Genomic DNA, 22,542 nt, shown 5'->3' with positions numbered 1-22,542 from the left:
CCGTCACCCACCCAAGAGACTATGTCACATAGGAGCAAAACCCTGTCAAAGCACGGATTTACAGCACACGCCGGCCAATGCATATGAAGACAAGAGCCTCTCCTTTCACAATCAAATATCACAAACCCACAACTTCAACATCAATTCCAAAATTCATAGCTACATACCCTCCGAATCTGTCTGCACACAATTTGCCACTAAGCTGCCATAGCCATAACCCTACAGAGAACTACTCGTAACTTGAAGAGCACAACTTCAATTGGGGCACTTTAAAGCTTGGAAAAAAGATTGAAAAATGACTGGCGAGAAAACTGAAGATGAACAAAATCTATTCTATACACCGCCATGAGCAAAATTGACGCGAACAGAAATCTGTCCCAGCACGACTACACGTAGAGAAGGCTAGTCGGGGCAAAAAACTGCATCCAAAAGCACCAAGCAGACACAACGAGCTAAAACCTGCAAATTTCTGATGCTTGGCTGAAATTTTTTATGTTTGTACATGAGTTTAAGTTATATACAAGGCTCACTTCAAGAAACTCACTCACAGGCACTTACAGTAGCCCGACAGCTATCACTAGACTAGCGACTTGCAGTGCATGTACATGTGCTTGCTAAAGCAAGATAAAAGACCCACAAAAAGATAGCCCACACACAGTTTTGACATCGAGCTTCATGTCCGTATGTACAAATTTATAAAAAACGGGGTGTCAAAAATGTGCCCAACAACGCCAAGTCATAAGTAATGATGCCAATCCCAGAAGTGGATGAACCGTGGCCACAATCCTTGTGGAAAACAATACGAAACAAAAAGGATGGTAGTGCAACTTTCAAGTCTGCACCCATTCTTGAGATCAATATTTATTATGAATTTTACCCTAGGGATATACAATCTCTATACAGAGATGCCGAAACACGGAAGCATTTGGGGAGAGTAAACCTGAATCATTAAAGACTTTGCCATTTTTCATAGGAGAACACAAAGCCAAAACCAAAGTGAAAGTTGTACCATCTCGAAGGAAAGCAACACCAAAGATGATAGATAGTAAAAGCCTCCACTAAATAATGTTGTCTCTTATACATTGCATGATAACTCTCTCTGAGTTGCTACAAAATAAGCCACATCTATGGGGAGAAGTGGGCATAAACTTAGAAAAGATGGGGCTGAAAAGTCCTCATCAAGACATCACGTTAGTTGAACATCTGGGTAAAATGATGCAAAATACACCCAAGGCAGAATCAATACATGTGAACAAGGTGGATGATTACTGCAAAGGAGAAAGAAGAGAACACCACCTTGCTAATGGAACACAGAGGAGTAAAAATGATTGCAATACTCGATAGTGGGGCTAGAGTGGTCATTGCTACCGAAGAGATATGGGAGAAGTAGGGAAAACCAACTCTCAGAAAAACAAAAATCAAGCTGCAACTTGCAAATGGTTACACCGAGGGACCGGTAGGTATGATGGAGCATATTATAGTATCCCTTGTGGAATTGAATACGAGCATACTTTTAAAATAGAGGATTTTTGCAAGGGCAATAATTTTGAAATCATCTTAAGAAGACCATTCATGCGTCAACTTAAAATGGTACAAGATTGGGGCTACGACCATACCGACCTGAGGCACAAAGAGATTGCTACAAAGATTAATGTCAATGACCATAGGTACATAGATGTTATTCAAACTCCTGTAGAGGATTTTGACTCAAGAACGGTCAATGACAAGAAAATACCCGCATGGCTGCAAAGCAAAGCACATCTTTGGATGTGTGGAGCTTCAAAATGTGGAAGCTTGAGTAGAGAAGATTGTATCCTAGACAGACTAGTGGAAGACAATGACTATATTCCAGAACCATTACCCGAGGATTTATTTGATCCATTTGGATGGAACCAAATACCAGCTACTCTAGATGTGTGTGTCAATGAAACAATCCCAACCATTCTACAATGAAGACGGCTATGCCATAGAAGGCTACAACATAGTTTTGTGTTTTATGTTGCGTGTATTGAATGAAGATAATGAAAAATGCAATGGAAACCTAAGCAAAAAGTCTATCAACCAAAATTGCCATCGTGGCAAAGTCTTTAGAGAAAGACAAAAGGAATCGACCAAAAAAGGTGATAGGGTGGGTAGCATCAAATAAGTCAATCACTGCTCAAAGGAAATGCTAATTTGGGCCAAAAAACTCAAAATAGTAGCATGGACCTACTCACCTCACAAAAAAATTTCTACAAAGAGAAAACCAAGCTATTAATGCAAAACCAACGCCACAAGCGGGAGAAAGAACAACCACAAAAGTCCTAAGCAAAGGCCATCAAAGAAACAAGTGATGCAGCAAGTATGGGTTCCAAAGTCAAAACTCTACCAAGCTATCCAACCAGAGCAAATGAGAGCCAAGGTTGACACAACCTCCAGATGGGTCCCTCAGCTCCAACTACAAAGCAAGGCATTTACAATGGTAATAGCCACATATGGAGACCAAAGCTAAATGCTTTGTGATCTAAGAGTCTTATATATTCTAAGTACTGCTAAAGATAGAAGAGTTGAGCATATTTACATTGTGTCGCTCATGCCGGTATAGGTGAGCATAAGAGTGAAAGTCTACGTGTTTTAAGTCTAGTGAAGTGAAGGAGGAAGTCCAAAAGACACTCACGCACTGAGCACAATGAGGTATCAATGGAGAAGCTTTTACATTGAAAACACTTCTTGAAAAAGTTGAAGATATTGAGATGTACTTTGATGTCATATGTGATACACTTGTTCCTTGAGGCACCCATCAACTTTATTTTTCACACTGCATGCTTTTCTTGACATATTTCTTGTTTGCATATAGAGTGTCCCATAATTGACTCTTGCATTAAGAACTCTTCCTTTGTTTCTCCCAAGCACTTACCTTGCATGAGCAGGTACTTGAATTCCAATTGCTCAACTCCAATCAGAGCGTATACCAAAGGCATTGTTTTCCCTCTAGGTTTTTTCCTTGTGGTCATCCAGGTTTCATACTGTCATAAAAACTAATATCTAACTATCCCAAATAATTTTCCTATATTAAACTGATCATTTTTTCCCATATGTGGGAGGATAAAAGGGGAACAAGAGTTAGTCTGTTAGAATGCAACGTGGAGCTAAAAGACCTTAGGGTTAGCTTCATTAAAGACCTCCAATGGTTAGTGTAAAAGACCTTAGACCTAGGACCTTTGGGAAAGGCTATGGCCGACCTTAGGAACTTTAGACCTTAGATAAGTTAAGTTGTTTAATGCTTAAGATGCTGAGTGAGGTGCTGGATGGCTAGCTACTGACTGAGCTGGTTGATGACCAAGTTGTTGATTAAGCTGCTTGATGACTAAGGTGCTTGATGACTAAGTTGTTGACTAAGGTGCTTGCTGATTAAGGAGCTTGAGGTGAGTGTGGTGCTTGAAGTCAAATCATATCCCTACAAGGAGGGGGTGAACCCTATGAATGGGGGATGAGAGAGCACACTCACACACTCTCTCCATAGGCCACTCAAGCTAAAAGAAGCATATGGGATACATGTCATTCCACTAGCTAGGTTGCCCACATGGTGTGTCAGAATCCTATTGGATGGCCTTAAAGGAGGTCCAATGGGAATTTAGATCAGTTACTTAATTAATTGAGCTCTCTCTCTCTCTCTAAAGCAAAAAGGAGGACACTTGCCCAAATGCTACACTAGTTGCTTGTTTTGCAGGAGGCCTCTCATTGGCTAGGCTCAGGGAGGTCCAATGACTTCAAGCTAGTGTATGGAGGTGCAAATAACGTCTCTCACTCTCTCATTCTTGCATCCTGCATCCCCTACTCTCTCTCTCTCCCTCTCTCTCTCTCTCTCTCACTCACTTGGGAGTTGCAAGAAGCCATCTTCTTCTCCAAGCTTGAAAAAAGTGAAGATATACACACCATCTCTTGGCTATGGAATGCAAATCCAACCAAGAGCTATGCTTAATGCAATGCTTATCATTCTCTTAATCTCCATTATCATTATGCTAAGCTATGCTTTGATCTATGAGTGGTTATGTGAGGAGATTACTTCTTTCTCATAAAGTACTTCTCATTCTCTTCATCTTCCTCACTCCCCGCTAGCTCTCTTTACCTTTTCATGGGGTTTGAGGTCTTGGGATTGAGGGTTCTACCAATTTCTTGTTGATTACAAGTAGGTAGATAGTTATTTCAAGCATAAGTTGGTGAATGAAGCTTTCCATCTTCATGGCACCAAAGGGTCTTAAGGAACACAAAAGATTGTATTTTACCAAGTCTCTCTTGATGGGAGAATCTATAATCCAAATGCCTATTGGAGGGGGGACCGGCTCCAAGTAATCCGGTCCTCAACTGTTGTCAATTTCTTTATTTCTCTCTCTTTTACAAGTTATTGCTCATGCCATGTTGATTAGAAATGTGTTTTTGTCTTCAACCAAGCACTCTCTATAAATTCCCATGTTATTACTCTTAATGAAATGTTCATTATGTTAAATTTACTTCCGCTATGATCAAGTTTATTGCTAAATTTTGTTACATTAGTATCAGAGCATTTGGTTTCTCTTTTCTTGCTAAATAAGAGAGGTCCTTGAGTTCTCCATGAAAGGTTGGAGTTGTTTGCAATAAGGTAAGTGGCACAAGGATCTATTATTTAGTTGGCATGCTTGTTCTATGACAATGTTTGGGGTACACCGTTGGGAACTTTAGACTTAATAATGGAGTCTTTCAAGGCATTATTGAGCTATAAGCAAGCTTGACAGGAACCGGTGCCAACTTAGTAATTTAATGACCCTCCCCTCGAGTCTTTGCAATCAACAACCTTCTCAACCACGAGTGTGGGTGCTTGAGTGCTTATTTTCAAGAGTATGAGGAGTAGCAACTCGGGCTTTGAAGTGCCAAAGAATAAGAAACCTACACATTAAATTCTATTAACATGGCTGACATTAATAAACAGAGTAGAATGAATATTGATAATGTAGATTTTGCACATGAACGTTGTTATATTGCCGATGCACCGCTACGGGCGCCAACACCACGAGAGGTACTGGTCGCAAGCTCTCTACCTAGTCTACAAAAGAATGAGGCCTCTGCCTCATTCTTTGTGCGCGTATGTCGCACGTGTCAATGCAAGGAACTTGCCGATACACCGTGTGCGAGCCACAAATGGCTCCAAGCACACAACAAGCCTAAACTAGTAAGCTCAAAGAAGGCGATGGTGTGTCACTCACCGCTCTACACTTGCTTCGTGGAGGATTCCTCGCCGCGAAGAAGAAGGAGCCGCCGCTTCGCCGTCGCCGTACCATCCTCGCAATGCTCGATCACTCTCTCTCTCTCTCTCTCTCTCTCTCTCTCTCTCTCTCTCTCTCTCTCTCTCTCTCTCTCTCTCTCACGCATACACACACACAAGGAGATGAAGAAGAAGAAGATGGAGATGGAGCAAGAGCACTCTTCTATTGAACAAATGAGAGAATGAGTGAATTTTAGGTTTAGTTTACTTTTATATGAGCTTGCCCCATTCACACTTGGGCGCCCATGCTTAGCCAACTAATCCCTGGAATGTTCCAGTTAGAGTGCGCCTCTCATCAGCGATCACTCTTACCCTTTTCCTATTGGACCGACAAGCCCGGCACCTGACTCTACCAAATAAATAATACAATGTCCGCCGTAGGTTACAACGTCCGTCGTAGGTGATAGGGTGTCCGTGAGCCGTGAGGGTTAACATGCCCCCCTTCCTGATGTAGATTCCGTCCTCGGAAGCTATTGAGTTGAAGCTCGTTCGTCGAGGTGGAAGAGCATTTGAGATGAATGTCCTTAGCCTTCTTCAGTCACTGCAAAATCAAACAACATTGGCACAGTAATTGCATTCTCATAAGCGATTAAAAAGCATATGCAGTTTAAGGCAGACAAATTGATTGGTAACAGAATTTTAAACAATTTGTAAGCAATAAACATTAAATTGCAATGTAATCAAATGCATAAACAGATGTAAAGGTAAAGAATTTAACAAGTCTGGGGTTGCTAATTTAACGGTCGAAAGGCACTAGAGATCGACTATTAATACCATGGGTAAGCTTCTTAATTTTCTCTGGTCAATTAAGTTGTTTAATCGCGAGAGCCAAGTATTTCATGTTCGAGGGCTGACTAGAGGCCATACCTAGAAGACCTTGTAGTTAAGCTACGATAAAAGGAATTTCTCATGAAATCATCACCTGACTGATTATCTTTTCTTTGACCCCCCAAAGTCTATTCACAGTGATTCAATTTTGATGTGTGTGCTTATTTTGTATGCCTTGGGTTTTTTGCTTTCAAGGAAAAGCGCCCACACTGGGAACCTCTAGGGCTCTAGTACCACAGGCGATACATGTGAGTGAAGTACCCAATCAAGCTGAGATTTCTCTTCCAGCTTAAGATTTTACAATGTGGCACTTTGATTTTTTGTTTGTTCATTTTTAGCATTTTAATTTTGTAACTTTGGGGGGTCATATAACACTGATACACCTCCCCAGGCTCATCACACAAGTAAACTCCCTTTATAATAGTTAAGCTAAAGGTCAATAGGGTCAAGCCCACTAGAAAGCCCTAGTACATTTCACACAATGCTGCCTAAATCAGATTAAGAACCTAAGTAACCATTGATTATTAGGAAGGCATTCCCCATGGTATTAAGAGAAGATCTCTAACACCTAACTTGGTCTAACTAGCTTAGTCGGAGTGCTTGATTTTTAAATCTAGACAAGTGATTATGACAAAAAATTCATTGAATTTAATGTTTGGCACTAAGCAAATGCGTTGAATATTATGCTACCAATCACAATCAAAGCAGACAAACATGGATGCAAAAAGATAAGGGGCAATGCTAATGGACAAGAAACACCTGTTTGTGTCGATGGTCGTGCTTGATTTGAACTGTGAATGAGAGAAAGATCCCATGAAGGTCCAAATTCTAACAACAGCAACACGTTCTTGTACACACTAATAAACACAAAGAATACCTCTCGGAGGCACATCAGTGGGAAGAAGGAACTTTGCTAAACACAATCTACGTTTTGGCACCCAGATTTGATCATTTGCTTGATAGTAGCCTTGGGCTTCCAATAGTTTTTTAAGAATCCAACACCACATTTTCTTACTTTTCTTGGAGCGAGTGGGACGTTTCTTACGAGGCTTCTGTTTTTTAGCACTAGCTATGGTCGCTAAAGAAGCTTTAGGGACCCACTTGTATGTTTTCTTAGGATGAGTCTTGTCAGAAGATATATGCATTGCTTGTAGCATATTTAAGGGTACGAGTGGTGGCGTTACATCCCCCTCAGGTGTTACCCAGGTTGTCCCCCTGTTTCCCCAAGTGTCTATGGTTGCTTCTAGGTGGAACCAATCCACATTGTCCGACTCAGTCATCCCAGGTAGTACATCCATATAAGGAGAATCTTCCCCAACATCAGTGTCCGCTTTACACGTGTAACAATACTGCAATGGGGCCGAGTGAACTGTGGTGTCAGATCTATGATCAATTATAAACCTGTTTCCTAGAGGATGTGCTCGACCTGTTACAAGATCCACTCGAATGACAGAATCTTGGAACTGCAAGTAGACATGGTTTTTAGACCAGTCATGCACTATTTTTGCTTCCCTCATGAAAGGGCGTCCTAAGACCATCTCCGATGCCATAGTGTGTTTGGAGAAATCCATAACAATATAGGTAATCCTTATTTATGTCCAAAGACCTTGATCTTGAGATCTTCTAGCATCCCAATAGGTTTAACAATAGACCCATTGGTCATCTTCACTACTATGGTTGTGGTCGCAAGGTGAGGTCTTCCCATAGTTTCCCAACAATTTTTAGTCACGATGCTAACCCCAGTGCCACCATCAAGGATTCCCTTCACAGTTAATCCCTTAGTAGTGATTGGTATAGTTGCATTGGATTCATCACCCTCAAAGTATTGCCCCAACTTGTTAACAGGTATTTCTATAACAAGGTTCTTATCTAGGTTGGGTTGTGGATCTATGTGTTCCTCCTCTATTGGCATCTCCCCAGTTCCATCCATCTGTGCAAATTGTGGTAGCCAAAACATCAGTTCTCCATTGAGGAAGGCTCGAAGAGCTGAGACTAGCTCAGGGTCTTTATATAGTTTGGACATGATGGTTGTTCTAACTTCTGGAGACATGAAATCCATCAATTTGGCAATGTTTAATGGCACCTTTTGGCATTGAGTCCCTTAACGTGGGGAAGATGGGATCTCCATTTCTTCGATAGGATTAGGTAGTCCCACTGTAAACATTCTTTCCATCAAGAAGTGAGTACGCCCACTTTCCCATGACTTTAAGTCACCTTCTTCTTGGATGACACTAGGTATGTCCAAGGGTCTATGGACTTGGTGAGGTTGTTGTTGCGTAGGGAACATGGTGTCTGTAATATAGATCTTCCTAGGTGCTGGTTCTAGATCCCTTTGGGTATCTTCTACCAAACTCCTTAATTGCTTGACTCGCTCAATCTCCTCTGTAGGGTTTGGGTAAGTTCCTATCTTCTTTTTGGATCCTGGCCATTGTGGCTCATGAAGATCTTCCTTGTTGGTTTCTATGTTAGTGGTCGTTTTGGTCTCCATGGTTTCACCTGAATCAGAATCTTCTTCAGTGTTGTTCATATATACGGGGTCGTCACGAGTCTTTGAACTGGGGTCTGACTTCGCTGCTTTTTGCGATCTCTTTCTTCGTGTTTTCTTCTTTTTCCGAGATTGGGCAATTGATGCCGTGTCTCTTTCCTCAAGAATATAATTTTGTTTTTGGAGCATCGATCGTGTGAGTACATTTACTGGTACCACGGGTGCACTTGGTGATGGCTCCTTGGTAACTTCAATCAAGTTTAATGGCATGATCTTCGATGCATTTGGATTATTTGGACATTGGGCAATCAAATGATCTATGCCACATCGATTACACATGAGTATCGGCATTGTAGACGTGCTCGCTTGATTGGTTTGCATTAGTGTGGCGTTCTTTTGTAGCCTAATAGGACACTCGACTACACGATGTGGACCTCCACACTAATAGCATTGAAGAGGTGGTCTCTTAGCAGTGTAGTTGATATTTTGGCCTCTTGCCGCAAGAGCAGCTACTTGATATACAGGTTTGACTTGTCCCCAATAGTCCTCCATGTAGTATTGTGGACTTTCTTCAAGCACATCCATCCCATAGGCAATATTAGGATCTATATCTTCCTCACAGCCTTCCAAACAAGAAATAGATGACTCACAACCCACTTGATTCACAGAAGTGATTCTCGAATGTGGTGGTTGCGGTCCAAGCACTGGAGGTGGTAAGGGTGTTGTTTGAACAACATTTTGGGCCCTAGGGACCATGTGTTGTGTTGTTTGTTCAAGAGGTGGGGCCGGCATCAATGCAGGCACTTGAGGTGTGTCTGTCCATGCTAAGGTTGGTCTATTGGCCATCGTGCACTTGAATACTATGCAATCCTTAGCTTGATGACCATACCTTCCACATGCATTGCAGTTCCCATTGAATTTTACTCTAAAAGTAGGGCATTCACTGGTCCTATGCGGTCCATAGCATACTGAGCACCATTGTTGCTCCCTTCTTGGATACATATGATTGTTCTGCGGAGCAAGATTGTCTCTAAGACTCTCTTGAATAGCCTTGGTGAGATCTGCTAAAGTCATCTCAGATATCTTTGTCTCCTTAGCAATAGGCTTTAGGGTCATTGGCTGATGCCCTGATGCTTGCGAGCTAATAGATTTAGTCTCAACAGACACTCTTTCTCCTTGAATCATTAAATTATCCTCCAATTGGATCGCATTGGTGGTGACTGCTTCCCAAGTGGTGATACCTCTAATGACTAGGCCATTGTAGATATCCTCATGTCGTAATCCCCTAATGAATCTATCAAGCAATTGGTTATTGTTGAAGCGCTCATTTGGATTACAACGAGAATTCAAATGCTTCAAGCGACTTATAAAGTCTCTCACCGACTCTCCTTCCTCTCGTTGGGCTTTTTGGAGCTGAGAGGCTACACCCCAAAGCACTCCCTCTCGTATGTATTCTTTTAGCCTTTCCACTTAAGGTTAGGCTTAAAGCACTGCTCTTATGTAGGTCATTGTGTTCTCCTAGAGAATCGCATATTTGTTCAAACACTTTGATATGCTTTCTCACATCCCCGTCTCCACTAAATTTTTGTGTGAGCTTGGCTATTTGTACTACCTTACTTCTAGGCTCTCTATCAAGCGTGTTACGCATATTCTCAGCAATAGATCGACCAATAGCTTGAGCAAATGTTGCCAAGTCACCTAAGTGAGCAAGCACCGTGGGTGAAGGTGCTCCAGAGACTACATGTGGAGTAGGTATTGGCATTGAGCTTGGCGCATAGGAAGCCCTTGGGTTCCACGTTGGGTACGATGTTGTGCCATGTGGTGGTCCATAGTTCATATGGGTGGCCCTAGGCATAGCAGACGTCACTAACAGGTGGCTAGGATTCCTATTCCACACGCTTTATCAGTTCAGCCAGCCACCTTTTGGAGTCCAAATGTTGGTTTAAATGGATAAGAAAAACATACTTGTAACAGTTAAGACTAATAGAAAAAGAATACAGGATCTTTACAAAAGAAAAACATACTTGTAAAAGTTAAGACTAATAGAAAAAGAATACAAGATCTTTATCTATTGAGTTGTGACACGAACCATTACCATCCTCTCTGCGATGTTCTCACCGTCTTTGATATCATCCATCCGCTGAATATCCATCTCTTCCGCAATAGGTACAGGTAACATCAGGTTGATTTTTTTGGGTAGATGGCTATCCTTGTTGAGTAGTAGCTCCAACACCACGAGCTACTGAGGAAAGCTTTTCCATGCATGGGAACCCCCCCATATATTTTTGCCCTTTTATCAAAATATTTCCCATTATATAAGTTACTTTTGATTTTTTTTCCTTTTTCACAAACGTTTTAGCCTTTATTAAATAAATAATACTTATGCTAATCAATCACGATGTAGCATAATAAGTAAGCTTTCTTTGTTGATCTCTCTTTTGACCTTAAAAATATTAAATATATATATTCTAGTATTTTCTAATATATTTTTTTTCATGTATGTATATTATTCCACTCTACCAAATATTTTATTCACTAGTTTTCATTTTCAAACCTCAACCCCACTTTCAAATTTCAATAATACCTCCATCTAGATGATTGCCAATCTTTTCAACACTCTAGGTCATGTTTTCATACACATGAAGGAGCTTACACTTGAAGGCAAGAGAGAAGTCCACTCAAAGGGGACCACCAAAAGACTTTTGCAGCCACAAATAATACATTATTTGGCTGAATTTTTTAAGTAAAGAAGAACCCCGAATCTGAAGGAGCGTTCAACATGAAAGATGTAGCTCGTGATCTCAACTTTTAGCTCAATTTTTTTCAGAATTTTTGGAGTTATGAACACGGAGATATGATTTTTGTAGTGGACCCCAGTTTTCTCGTGTAATGGTGACACAGGCCATCCCCACTTTTCTTCCTTCTAGAATGGCTATGGTTCTACAAGTCTTCAAGCATGATTACAAGAGACAAGGATCTTTTAATGAGGTCTTGGCTAGTCTAGAGTAATTCTATCACCATTTTTGGAGGATCCATCCTCATCAACAAATATCCACCTTCGACAACCTCTCTTATAATTTTCTTACCTCTCTCTTCTCTCCCTAATAAGCTTATGTCTATCCAAAGCTAGACTATTGTAAATATTTCCTATCCTCTACATCCTACCCACATTCTCTCTTCTCTCTCTATTGACTCTGGTATTTTAAATAATGAGGAGACAAGATGGGAGCCACAGTCACATGCACCCCATTTTCCTAGTCACCAAAGTGGGACACTCACCTCAAAAAGAAATATTGCTAAATCCTTCCCTCCTTCCCTATATAAGGAGGCCATGAGAGCTCACTTGAAAAGAGAACACACACACACACACACCTATCCATACACACTCTTGTGCTACATGCTTGTAGCATGAACCCTAATCACATAATCACAACACCATCACCATGCACAAAAGATGAGCACCACACCTCCACACCACTTGTAATTAAGGGTTGAAGGCACAATTTCAAGAAGAAGAAGGGCGGACACACTCATGATATTCCTCGCCATCAACTCCCATCTCTCCATTATGCCTCCTACGATCTTGTTCCCTTCTCATTTTCCTGCCATACGCTACCTATTGTATTCATCTTTTGCAAGCAATCAATACACTCCATCTTGGTGCCATACTTTGTGTCGCTTTGGATACATCTCATTGTGAGTATGGTATATGCTTGTTCCTTGCCATTTTTTTTTTCTACTTATGTAAAGGTGTGCCCATTCGCCACCATACACACACACACTCTCTCCCTCTCATATTCCTATCATCTTGCTACTTCCATATTGAGGTGTGCGGATTCTCCACCTTTTGTATGAGAAGTGAGCATACTTGCATATATCCCTGACCTCGTTATCTTCCTTACTACATGCACGAGTAGCGAGCCCATTCTCACTCACTCACCCCTCCTCTCACCTTATTCTCTGATCACCCCATTCCACATTTGGGCGTGGATCTTGAAATTGTTTTGCATGGCATGTTTCATTGTGTATATGTATGCGTCCTAGCCGCATATCTTGCTAGGTGGTGCCCCTATTGTGTATTCCCCATGATGAGGCCATTGTGCATAGTCTTGGTGTAGAGGCCACCGGGTCTATTTTTTTTCACTTCCGCCTCTCATTTGGTGCCCCCACTGAGGAGGGATTTTGAAACCCTTCAGTTTACAAGACTGAAAACCCTAAACTATTGTGAATGGATGAATGAGTATGAAGGATTTTCTAACTGGACGACAGAAGAAGAAGAGCTCCAAGCACAACTAGACGAACTCCGCATCTCCATCGAAGCTCGAGTGCCAGGCGTAACGGTAATCGATTTGAAGTGGGAGAGTCAACCAACGCGCCAAACCCAGTGGATATACATAGGCCAAGTGCCAAGAAGAAGAAGGAGAAGGTGGAAACCATGTCCGCAACCTACAACCAAACAACAACAACAAAATGGAAGGAGCTCTGCACAATAGAGAATCAACACTATTCTACTTTGAGAATCAGGTAGCTCAAGTCACCGAGGTAATTATCATAGTCAGTTTTCAAGTCGCACCTAATGCTGCAGCACAGATAACAGAAGCATTGGCTCACACTCTCACTAGAGAAACTAGGGATCTACTGAGTTTGTTTCAGGAAAGAACACCACCCTCTCCTACAAGCTTGGACAGTGACTAAGCACCTCTAAGCTTCACATGAATCAGGACAACCTACCTCAAGACAGATCACACATACCAACACGTGTACGCTCAATCAAGGTAATATTGGACTTGAAGATTCACTACCAGCACGTCATTGACACCATGCCGGGTGGGGAGCGATTTTTTGAGGTTCTGGCATCAGATCAGCCATTTGTTTTACCTTTGGTACAAGGCAATGTACCGTTTGAAGTTTTAATCTATGTCCTAGTATAATAGGGTATACACGCCTCCTTGTAAAGAAGAAAAAATTTTGCAAGTTAAGAAGTGTGTCTTTCTAGCTCTCTCTCAGTAATCATGGCAAGTGTAGCATCTCCAACCTTTACTGGTAAGGTGGGCGAGGATGCTGCAGACTTTCTAGACAACTTGGAAATAGCATGTGTCATCTCTGCGAGAGATGATGATGCTTCGCGCTTGCGCATCTTTCCACTTCTAATGAAGGTGGAGGCAAGATCATGGTACAATGCCTTGGCACACGAAACCAAGGAACGGTGGGACTTATTAAGGGCAGCCTTTGTCAAGCGTTTTGGAGAGGGCACAACATCAGAGAAACTATGGCAATTGTTGACAGAGTTGAAGCAGGGCAGTATGCTGGAATACGCATCATATGAGTCAAAGTTTGTAGATTTATGGGGGCGATGGGTTGCATCACTAAGAGAGGATGAGGGGGCACTTGATTTCCTAAAGAAGGATCGGTTTGTGGCTGGGTTATGGCCAACTCTTAAAGAGAAGGTGAAGGGAAGGTTTCCTGCTACGTATGAGCTAGCAGTTGAAGTGGCCCGCCTTAAAGACAAGAAGTTGCGCCTACAAGCCAGGAATATCTTTGGAGAGGAAGCCGTTAGGACCCCACCACCTCTAGCACCACCTACAACAGTCGCCCAGAGGATTCAACCACAAGAACCAATTGAAGATCAGCAAGACCTGCTCAACCGAATCACCAATCAACTTGAGAATCTCTCAGTCCATTTGATACAACAAGGGCATGCACACAATCGCAACCAAGAGCAAGGGAGAGGACAACGAAGGCAAAACCAAGAATACCACTACTACAATTGTGGGGAGGATGGTCATGGCATGTACTACTGTCCACAACCAAGGAGGCAGAATTTCAACAGAGGAGCCAGACAAAACCAGGTTTCACCACCAAGAGCAAGACCACCACCACCGAGGGCACCACGACAAGCACCACCCATGCAAATCTTACAACCACCGATTCAACCACAACCACCACCACCACCACCACAACCTCTCATTCCACCCTTACCCCCACCACCAGTTGGCAATCAAACAGTAAGCGTCATCAGTCTTGAAGGTAAGGGAAAGGAGAAAGTGGAGGAGGATAAGACCAAGGTTAAAGGAGTAGATGCCATTGGGGTAAAACGCGCTAGGCATGGTGAATCTTCTCAAAAGGAAGAAAAGATGAAGAATAAAGGGGAATCTAGCAAAAAGCCGTCCAAGTCACGACGTAAAATTGACATTGTAGATTTCTCTTTGGGTGAATGTTCTAAACCATATGATTTGGTTCAAGATGTTTCTGTGCAGGGCCCAAAAATCACATGGCCCCAGTTACTCCACCTAGCACCTAGGGTGAGGAGACAATGGACAAAGATGGTTAACACAAGGCGACCAAAGCCGAAGACAGCTGGGGCTATCTCTGGGAGGAATCTAGACGACATACTACCAGTGATGGATGCTTACATCAAAGGGCAACACATCTCCAATATCTACATCGATGGTGGCGCACAAATATGCGTCATGAGTGAAAAAATGATGCACCGTTTGGGTTTAGAGGTGAGTCGGCCGGCACCATGCCGAGCCAAAATGGCAAATAATTTAAAAGTTCAATGTGTTGGTGTCATAAATGCAGTTATGATAAAGGCATTCAACACCGAGGTAGATGTGGACATCTTTGTCATGCCACACAAAGGGGAGGGCTATCCTATCATTCTAGGGAGGCCTTGGCTTATGGCTATGAGAGCTAAGCAGGACTGGGACACCGGCATAATCGAGATGAAGGATGCAAAAGGAAGGCCAATACTTTACGACATGAAGATAGGTCAACAACGCGACATGGATCTAGAAACCTCCGAGGATGAGTTTTCTAGTGGTGAATCTTCAACCGCTTCAGAGGAGGAGTCAACAGTGAGTGAAGAAAGTGACAGTAGCATTGAGGTGATGGGGATCATTCTCAAGGACCCTAAGAAGATGGAGCAACCTGATGCCTCATCATCAAGCCAAGGGGAGACACTAGGTATACAACCTCTGGTAGAAGCAAGTAAGCTACATCAAATGCTCTCTAGTGAGTTGTGTGGGAAGGAGCGTGAAGATTATATTTTGATGCTAAGTAATTTTACCACATTGTTCATTGATGAATATGATAAAATCACTGGCATCACAGTAGTTCAACATCACATTAAGCTCAAGGAGGGAAGTAAACCTGTAGTGCAGAAGCTCAGGCGGCTAGGAGTAATTCAACAAGACGCCCTACTCAAAGAGGTGAGGAAATTGCTAGAAGCCGGTTTTATCTATCCTGTTGAAGACTCAGAGTCGGTTTCTCCAGTGGTAGTCACACCAAAGAAGAATGGTAAGTGGAGGGTTTGTGTTGATTACAAGCCTCTTAATGCAGCCACAAAGAGGGACCATTTTCCTCTTCCTTTTCAAGACGAAATACTCAATGAGGTAGCAGGACATGAGCGCTACACGGTATGTGATGGCTACTCAGGCTACTTCCAAATTAGCATCGCTTAAGAAGATCAAAAGAAGACAACCTTCATCACACCATGGGGATGTTTTGCTTACAGAGTTATGCCCTTTGGTCTCACTAATGCTCCAGCCACTTTTCAGCGATATGTGACATTTGTTTTTCAGCCATTCTTTGGAAAATCAATCCGTGTTTTTATTGATGACTTTTGTATCTATAGCTCTCGCTCTCTTCATTTGGAGAAAGTTTATGAAGGTCTAGCTAGGCTACAAGCTTTGGGTGGCCAACTCAATGTGGAGAAATGCCACATTGGTGAAAGCAAGGTTACTCTTCTTGGCCATGTGATCTCGGCCAACGGCATTGAAGCTGACCCAAGCAAGGTTCAAGCCTTGGTGGCTTTGACCTCTCCCACCACAACAAAGCAATTGGTCTCTTTTCTTCAAAAGGTGAGGTATTTGAGTAGGTTCATTCACTTGCTCTCCCAAGTGGTTCTCCCTTTACAACAAGTTACCCATCAAGAGATCTTCACTTGGAGTGAAGAAAATGAACAACAATTCAATGAGGTAAAACAAATTCTAGCTTCACTTCCCACCATAGCACCTCCAAAGTGGGACGAGCCATTTTATGTAAACCCTAGTGTTGGCAATGACACACTTGGGGCTGTATTGATGCAAAAGGATCCTCAAACTTCTTTCATGTGTCCTATCTACTTCTCTAGTCGAATGATGACCCCATCAGAAAAGGGATACACGGCAGTGGAGCACATGGTGCTTGCATTAATGTTTGCTACCACCAAATTTCGCTCTTATTTATTGTCTAGACCATTCATAATCTTAACAATGGAAGAAGTATTTCCTTATGTAATGCAGCACATGGATGTTTCTTCTAGGATTTCCAAATGGCTCACAAGGCTACAAGAGTTTGACTACACAATTCAAGTGGAGAACTCCACAAGGGCCAGTCTAGGAGGTATTCTCACTCATCGCCACTATGAAAAGAAGCTAAAGATAAAGCCAAATGATCAAGATATTACACCCGTGCTGGAAGTCCCTAAGGTAGAGGAGGCTCACTCTCTTTTCTTTGATGGAGCCTACAAGAGGAAAGTGGACAAAGCTGCAGCAGGCATTGTCATCTTCAACGAGCAAGGGGACAAGGTTTTCTCCATTGGGAATCTCTTGGATTCTCACTCTAACAATGAGGCAGAATATGCAGCTTTAACTCTTGGGTTAGAGTGGTGTGTGACACGGGGCATTCAACGGTTAAATGTATTTGGTGATGCCATGCTTTTAATAAAACAAATACAAGGAACTTGGGCTTGTAAAAATCATATCTTGCTAGGCCATTTGCGCAAAGTCAAGGAACTTTTAGGAAAATTTCAAGTTGTACAATTACATCATGTCCCTCGAGCAGAAAATCAAGAAGCAGATGCTCTAGCTAGAGAGAAGTTGCAAGATGTTTCAGTGGTGGGTGCTATCAAGTTGAAGCTGCCTCTCTTCCAAGGTAGCGATGCTATGCCTGACATCATGAGTTTCTTGGACACAGGAGAGTGTCCTAAGGATCTTACTAAGGGCCAAAAGCAGTGGCTTGTGCGCAAGGCAACAAAATACCGCCTTATCAATGACGACCTCTACTGCAAGGGTAAGGATCAAATTCTTAGGCGTGTACCTCTCTCTAGAGAGAACACTGAAATCATTTCAAGTTGCCATGATGGTGTTTGCGGAGGACACTTTGCACTTGACATCACTAGTAGAAAGATTCTACAAGCCGGGTTTGTATGGCCTAGTCTACATAGGGATGTGCATCATTGGTGTAAAACATGCAAGGAATGTCAAAAGGCAGGGGATAGGAGGCTCACATATGAGCCACAGACTCCTATAATCTCATATGGACCATTTGAGAAATGGGGAATTGATGCTATTGGGCCTTTGCCAAGGAGCCAATCAGGTAAATTTTATATCATCATGGGTGTGGACTACATGACCAGGTGGGCTGAAGCAGTTGCCACCACCCGAATTACAGCTAAGGAAGTGGCTAAGTTCGTATTTGAAAACATTTGTTGCTGTTTTGGCACTCCTCTTGAAATAATTTCTGACAGGGGACCAGGTTTTAGAGGAGACCTTGTAGGAGAGCTAATGGAGAAGTTAGGTATCTCACGACGACACTCAACTCCCTACTACCCACAATGCAATGGTTTGGTGGAAAAGGTAAATGGTATGATCTGCAAGATCATCACTAAGCATGTAAACAATCACAAAAGTGATTGGGACAAGCATCTTATGGCTGCACTTTGGGCTTATCGCACTTCATTTCGCACATCCCTTGGGTTCACACCATATCACTTGGTGTTTGGTAAGGAAGCCATTTTACCCATTGAAGTACAATTGGCTAGTCTCAGGGTGCTAGCTGGGCAGGCGGAACGTCCTAATGCTCATCTCCATAACCACATTCTTGATCTAGAGAGGCTTCAACTAGACAGAGAAGATGCTATCAACTATTATGCACCACAGGCAGAGCAACGTCGACTTACCTTCAACAAGGGACTTAGGGCAAAAGGTCTCCAGAAAGGTATGTTGGTCCTACGGTATGATAACAGGTTTGACACTAGGAAGGATAAAAAGTTTTCACCCAGATGGGAAGGGCCATTTGTCATTAGAAAGCGCTACGCCAATGGCAGTTACCGATTGATGGATGCAGATGGTAGGCTCCACAAAACACGTGTCAATGGATGGAGGTTGAAGCAATACTTTTTGAGATTTGATCAAACACCTATGATGGAAATCCCCGAGGAGGGAGACTCCTCCACCTCAATTGAAGAAGAATCAGGTACAACGCTAGAGGCATGAATACCTCTAGCCTTAGGGGGAGGGCTAATGAGGAAAGCTTTTCCATGCATGGGAACCCCCCCATATATTTTTGCCCTTTTATCAAAATATTTCCCATTATATAAGTTACTTTTGATTTTTTTTCCTTTTTCACAAACGTTTTAGCCTTTATTAAATAAATAATACTTATGCTAATCAATCACGATGTAGCATAATAAGTAAGCTTTCTTTGTTGATCTCTCTTTTGACCTTAAAAATATTATATATATATATTCTAGTATTTTCTAATATTTTTTTTTTCATGTATGTATATTATTCCACTCTACCAAATATTTTATTCACTAGTTTTCATTTTCAAACCTCAACCCCACTTTCAAATTTCAATAATACCTCCATCTAGATGATTGCCAATCTTTTCAACACTCTAGGTCATGTTTTCATACACATGAAGGAGCTTACACTTGAAGGCAAGAGAGAAGTCCACTCAAAGGGGACCACCAAAAGACTTTTGCAGCCACAAATAATACATTATTTGGCTGAATTTTTTAAGTAAAGAAGAACCCCGAATCTGAAGGAGCGTTCAACATGAAAGATGTAGCTCGTGATCTCAACTTTTAGCTCAATTTTTTTCAGAATTTTTGGAGTTATGAACACGGAGATATGATTTTTGTAGTGGACCCCAGTTTTCTCGTGTAATGGTGACACAGGCCATCCCCACTTTTCTTCCTTCTAGAATGGCTATGGTTCTACAAGTCTTCAAGCATGATTACAAGAGACAAGGATCTTTTAATGAGGTCTTGGCTAGTCTAGAGTAATTCTATCACCATTTTTGGAGGATCCATCCTCATCAACAAATATCCACCTTCGACAACCTCTCTTATAATTTTCTTACCTCTCTCTTCTCTCCCTAATAAGCTTATGTCTATCCAAAGCTAGACTATTGTAAATATTTCCTATCCTCTACATCCTACCCACATTCTCTCTTCTCTCTCTATTGACTCTGGTATTTTAAATAATGAGGAGACAAGATGGGAGCCACAGTCACATGCACCCCATTTTCCTAGTCACCAAAGTGGGACACTCACCTCAAAAAGAAATATTGCTAAATCCTTCCCTCCTTCCCTATATAAGGAGGCCATGAGAGCTCACTTGAAAAGAGAACACACACACACACACACCTATCCATACACACTCTTGTGCTACATGCTTGTAGCATGAACCCTAATCACATAATCACAACACCATCACCATGCACAAAAGATGAGCACCACACCTCCACACCACTTGTAATTAAGGGTTGAAGGCACAATTTCAAGAAGAAGAAGGGCGGACACACTCATGATATTCCTCGCCATCAACTCCCATCTCTCCATTATGCCTCCTACGATCTTGTTCCCTTCTCATTTTCCTGCCATACGCTACCTATTGTATTCATCTTTTGCAAGCAATCAATACACTCCATCTTGGTGCCATACTTTGTGTCGCTTTGGATACATCTCATTGTGAGTATGGTATATGCTTGTTCCTTGCCATTTTTTTTTTCTACTTATGTAAAGGTGTGCCCATTCGCCACCATACACACACACACTCTCTCCCTCTCATATTCCTATCATCTTGCTACTTCCATATTGAGGTGTGCGGATTCTCCACCTTTTGTATGAGAAGTGAGCATACTTGCATATATCCCTGACCTCGTTATCTTCCTTACTACATGCACGAGTAGCGAGCCCATTCTCACTCACTCACCCCTCCTCTCACCTTATTCTCTGATCACCCCATTCCACATTTGGGCGTGGATCTTGAAATTGTTTTGCATGGCATGTTTCATTGTGTATATGTATGCGTCCTAGCCGCATATCTTGCTAGGTGGTGCCCCTATTGTGTATTCCCCATGATGAGGCCATTGTGCATAGTCTTGGTGTAGAGGCCACCGGGTCTATTTTTTTTCACTTCCGCCTCTCACTACTAAAGTAGTGTCACCCGCAACAGGGTCAAGGAAATCTCGATCGTGAAGATGCTGAAAAATATGTTGCAAAGCAGGTAGAAAATTTACTTAGGTGGTAGCATAAGTAGAGGATCCATATCCTTCAAAGTGATCACCTTGTCACAAACAAAAATCTCACCTCAAAGCTGTTGCACGTGAGAATAAGAGTAGGAAGAGAACAGTTGCAAAGGTAGTCCCAAATTGTATGTGTTGATCGAAATGGTGTAAGAAGTGAAATCAGAGAATATGCATAGTCAATGGAAAGGTAGGAAAACACCTTGTGGTTGGTCTCTTTTTAGGCATCAACCATAGCTTGCATAACAACCAATCATGAAGTACCAGATCTAGTAATTATATTCCAGCAGGAGGGTAGAAGTCACTATGAACTTTCATCTCTTTTAGATTTTTGGTGGCCTTCATGGTTGTTCTACTGTATTAGCTAGATACATTGGTGTATTATATATGCATGTTGGCTTGGGGCATGAATTTCATAATCACACAATCGGTTGGACATGGAAGCTGACCTCTGCTTATGGAGGAGACGATGTCTCACAGATACCCTATAAAACCAGTCTACCCGTGTTTCCTAGCTTTGATGTTCGGATTGGGTGGAATGCGGAGCATGTCCTGCCAGATATTCATAGGTACGCTCTTGTTTTTTTGTTCTGTTGAATGTATCTAAATTACAATGTTTTTCACATCTGATTAGATACATGGTGGACAGAGGCTTGGGAAGTGGTGAAACGATAATTGGAATGAATTATGGTCGTTTATATGGATCACTTGAAAGGGTGGAAGCAATATTTACCCATACTAGTTAACCAATTCATTATCTCAATTGTCCCTTATATTATGCACAAACAGGTAGAGATCTTTATCTACATCTCTATGATGTTCACACTGTTGGTGCAGCCAAAGTTGGTCCGAGCTAGGATATGTCTATGCCACGTAAAGGTGGCAGTCGAGTGCAGTGCAGAAGGCTAGGGCAGGTACCAAAGCCCTTGGCAGCCAAAGGGTAGCAAGAATGTATGCTTGAAGCGGTTTTTTTAGGCCAAAGGTGTGCTGCAAAGAGCCAAGCAGGTTGGTGGCCTACTGGGCCCGAGGTGTGGGTTTTATGTGCTAGAATGTGGTGCTCAGTGTGCTCTAGAAGCAGGTCCAGACGGCTCGTCAAACGGAGCCCCGGTGCTCAAGATTAATCAAATTGGGCGCTTTTCCTTGGCCTTTTGGAGTGCCGTTGGAAGCCTGCAAAGTGGAGCTTTTGGACAGAGGAGTGTGCTTGTCAAAGCCCTTTGTATCTCTCTTGTGTAAATGGCCATGGTGATGGCAGTGTGAGTTTGTATAAATGTTTGGTGAAGTTCAAATTAATTGTGGTTGCCCCTTCTTGCTATTGTTTCCCCTTCCCCCCTTCTCTTTCTCCTACTCTGGTGCTTTCCCTCGGTGTCAGCTGTCTGGAAGTCTGTGCCCCCCGGACCGATGGTGTTTTGAGTGAGAGAGTGAGATTGAGTGGTTGTGTGCATGTGTAAGGGTGGAGACAGGCCATGGCAGCAAGTGTGCATCGTATGGTGGTTTTGTGGAGTGTGTGAACAGTGGCAATCGATCAGGCGGTGGTCTGCTAGTGTGAGTTGTGTGTTCGAAGGTGTTTTCTGAGAGGATAGGGGTGTTGTGAATACCCTGAGCTATAGAGAGGCCCTTTTGTTTGTGCCGGGTGTGTTCCCCCATTCCCCCTCTC

The sequence above is a fragment of the Adiantum capillus-veneris genome, chromosome 3 (assembly GCF_014529385.1).
Source record: "Adiantum capillus-veneris isolate H3 chromosome 3, ASM1452938v2, whole genome shotgun sequence".
In the NCBI taxonomy this organism is placed as follows: Eukaryota; Viridiplantae; Streptophyta; class Polypodiopsida; order Polypodiales; family Pteridaceae; genus Adiantum; species Adiantum capillus-veneris.
Note: the sequence above shows the minus strand (reverse complement) of the source record.